Source organism: Olea europaea, unplaced genomic scaffold, assembly GCF_002742605.1.
Source record: "Olea europaea var. sylvestris unplaced genomic scaffold, O_europaea_v1 scaffold686, whole genome shotgun sequence".
In the NCBI taxonomy this organism is placed as follows: Eukaryota; Viridiplantae; Streptophyta; class Magnoliopsida; order Lamiales; family Oleaceae; genus Olea; species Olea europaea.
In genome coordinates this window covers 272,946-276,725 of record NW_019265248.1, presented here as the reverse complement: position 1 = coordinate 276,725, position 3,780 = coordinate 272,946, and positions in this window count along the sequence as shown.

The window sequence follows — 3,780 nt, the reverse complement described above, 5'->3', positions numbered from 1 at the left end:
GAACCGAACTGAATCGAACCTGACGGTTCTTGTCAAATTAAATACTCAAACAAGTATCTGAATCGAGAACCGACGGGTACAGTTCGATTCTCGATTCTAGACCAAGAACCGAAGAACCAAATAAGAGCCGAATCTTTCTAATTTTTTTTATATTGAGTAAATCAAATTATTTTAATTTTAATTTTTTCTAAACAAATTAACAAATTCTAAATCCAAATTTTTGGCTCAATAATTTGTTTCATTTCTAATTTTTTAATTTTTGGCCCCATTACCCATTTTATTGTTTCATTTCTTAGCCCAACAAGATCCAATCTACTAAATAACTCTAAACACCTACACTAAAGTGCATAACGTTGTCTCGACCCTTGCACTCACTCTCGCAGCCTCGCTGACATTTCAAAATCTATACAATCGTCGGCCGATGTGACGTCCGATCGAAGTTGCGACCTCCGCCGACCGAAACTTTGACCGTAGCGATCATTTGAACAAGGTAGTTTACTAGTTTATGGCATTCCAAAACCATTGAATGTATTATTAGTTGTATTTATATAATATTGTTATAAATGTTAAAAAATTTAATTATAGTACAGAACCGAACGGAACCGAACCCGAACGATTCCATAATTATATTTGGACCCGACGGTTCCATTTACTAGATACACAAAAATTTTGATTCGATTCAGTTCTAAAGAGAACCGAACCGACCCGCGCCCACTCCTACCCACAGATACACGAGTTTATATCCATGTATAATAATAGTGACCAATCATCTCTCCTTTTATTATTTATTTATTTATTTTTCATTTCTATTTACAAAACTAAGTTTGGGTCCTTTTGCTCCAGCGCTGAGTGTAACACCAACAATTTTTATGCATCATTCCATTATGTAACTGTAAGTGCTATTTTCGAATGGTTTCTTCTGCATACCATTATAATTCAAGATTTCTTAAGTAAGAATATTTCTAAATAAGTTTTAAGTAATAAAATAATTCAAATTCCAAAAACAATATTAAAAAAAAAAAAAAAACACGCCTATTTATAAGTGCAGTTTATTAACAGGTAAATCTTATAAACAATACTCTCGTTTATAACTAACGCCTTTCTGAATTATTTTAAAAAAAAAAAAATTACCTTTTCAAATTTAGAATATCGAGCTCCCAGTATATTATGATTACTGTAGTATTAAAAATATAGAATTAAATCATACATTGTGCTGTCATGTGCCTGACAATCAAAACCCAGCTCAATCCAGATTATAGTTGATAAATATCTTGAAAACTGAACTTAACCGGAAAACTTGACAAATATGAAGAAAGATAAACACCCTAAACAGTGCCTTTGTTTGGTGAAGTGAACCTTATAATAAGAAAAAGAAATTAAAAACTTAGATTATTGTATTACTAACACATGCATCCACTATAATGTCTTGTTTTGTAATGAGACTAATGTTGAGAATTTACTTAAACATGCACAGCGGAATTAAACAATTTTAATTTCCATTCAGGATTCAACTTTGTATTTAGATAAGAACTGTGATAAGAAATATACATTTTTCTTGATTTTGCAAACTCTTTCGTGTTATTCCTTTCCAGCAACTTGAATCTGTCTCCCACAACTGTCCAATTGTCCAGCCTCCAATGAAATCCACACAGAGAATAGACTGTAATTGCTAGGGTTTTTCCTCTTATGGCAGCAAAAATAATGAAAACCTTATGCACCTCAAACCCTAGCCATGTATTTATATAAACCCAAACGGGCTCGGCCCGGTCCGATCCAATATTTAATTAATCCATTTAATCAAACCCGTTCCGTGAATTAATTAATCCAATTAATTACTTCGAGAATATAAATAACAAATTCAATTAATTTATTTATCCAACGATTATTAAATTAATTAATTGGAAATTTGTAATCTTCCAATTCTCTTTTGTGTGCAACCCATTAGGTTCCCGACCACGATACCTAACGACGTGAAATATTATTTTGATCTAATCAAAACTGATAAATTAAACACCCTTTTAATTTATCACAAATTTACACTCGTCGTCCCATATTGACATCTAGCAATATATCAGGACAACACATATGACGGGAAATATCACGTGATTTGCATGGCTCATCATAGATCGCAAAATGTCTAACAAAGTGCGATTCCTCTGTTCAGATATACCATTATGTTGCAGTGTCTATGGCGGAGTCCACTGCGAGAGAATCTCATTATCTTTAAGATAATCTAAAAATTCTCCCTTTAAATATTCTCCACCTCGATCTGATCTCAGCGTGAAAATATTTTTACCAGTCTGTTTCTCTACTTCAAGTTTGAATTCCTTGAACTTTTCAAGTGCTTCATGCTTGAATTTCATCAGATACACATAACTATATCTAGAATGATCATCAGTGAATGTGATGAAGTAAGAGAAACAACCTCTGGCAGTTATTGACATGGGTCCACATACATCAATATGATTTAGTCCGAACAGTTCTGTGGTTCTTTCTCCTTTTCCAGTAAAAGGGAACTTGGTCATTTTGCCTAATAGGCACGACTCGCATTTGTCAAATGATTCAAAATCAGTTGACCCCGAGTATCCATCTTTATGTAACTTGAAAATGCGTTTGCCGTTAATATGACCCAGTCTGCAATGTCAAAGGTATGTATTATTTAGATTATCACTTTTATACCTTTTATTTTCTATATTTATAATAAACGACTCAGTATCAAGAATATAAATTTCATTTTACAACACACCACAACCATAAAAGATCTCATCTTTATATAACGAACAACGATTGTTCTTAACATTAATTGAAAAATTATTCATGTCCAAACACGAAATAGAAATAATGTTTTTAGTAATGGCAGGAACAAAATAACAATTTTTTAATTCTAATACTAAGCTCGAAGGCAGTGGTAAGAAGTATGTCCCTACAACTAATGCAACAACTTTTGCTCCATTTCCCACGCGCAGGCCAACTTCTCTTTTCTGCAGTGGTCTACTTCTCTTTAGTCCCTGCATATTTATACAAATATGAAATCCACATCCGGTATCCAATACCCAAGAAGCTAATGAAGTAGACATATTAACGTCGATAACAAAAATACCTGAAGTAGAAGTTTCAAAAGACTTCTTTCCCTTCAAGCTAGTGAGTTAAGCCTTGCAGTTCCTCTTCCAATGACCTTTCACTCCACAGTGATAGCATGGATCATCAAATTTGGTATTGTCCTTACTTGCTTTGACTGCTTTGTTATTGCCCTTAGCCTTTTTGGATTTTTTTAAAACTTCTTTTGATTTTCCTCTTAGTGCTCTTGGAGAAATGAATAACTAAAACATGCCCAGTGCTAACCTTGACATTGGGCTCCACAGTTTTAAGCATATTAAGCAACTCAAGGAGTGTGCATTCGATCTTATTCATATTGAAGTTCATAATGACCTGTGAATAACTATTTGGCAGAGATTGCAGAACCAAGTCAATATTTAGTTCATGATCCATAATAAAACCTATTGAACCCAGTTTTTCAATGAAACCAATCATCTTCAGCACATGAGCACTGAATGAAGATTCCTCTGACATTTTGCACTGGTATAGTTGTTTAAAGGTCTCATATCTCTCCATACGAGATTGTTCATCATACAACTTCTTGAGATGAAAAATCATAGCGTAAGCATCCATAACCTCATATTACTTCTGCAACTCAAGTGTCACACATGCTGCAGTATTATCGTCATCACTGTGTTGTAAGCAACCACCTCTTCCTAAGTGAAATTTTCAGTAGGTACCACT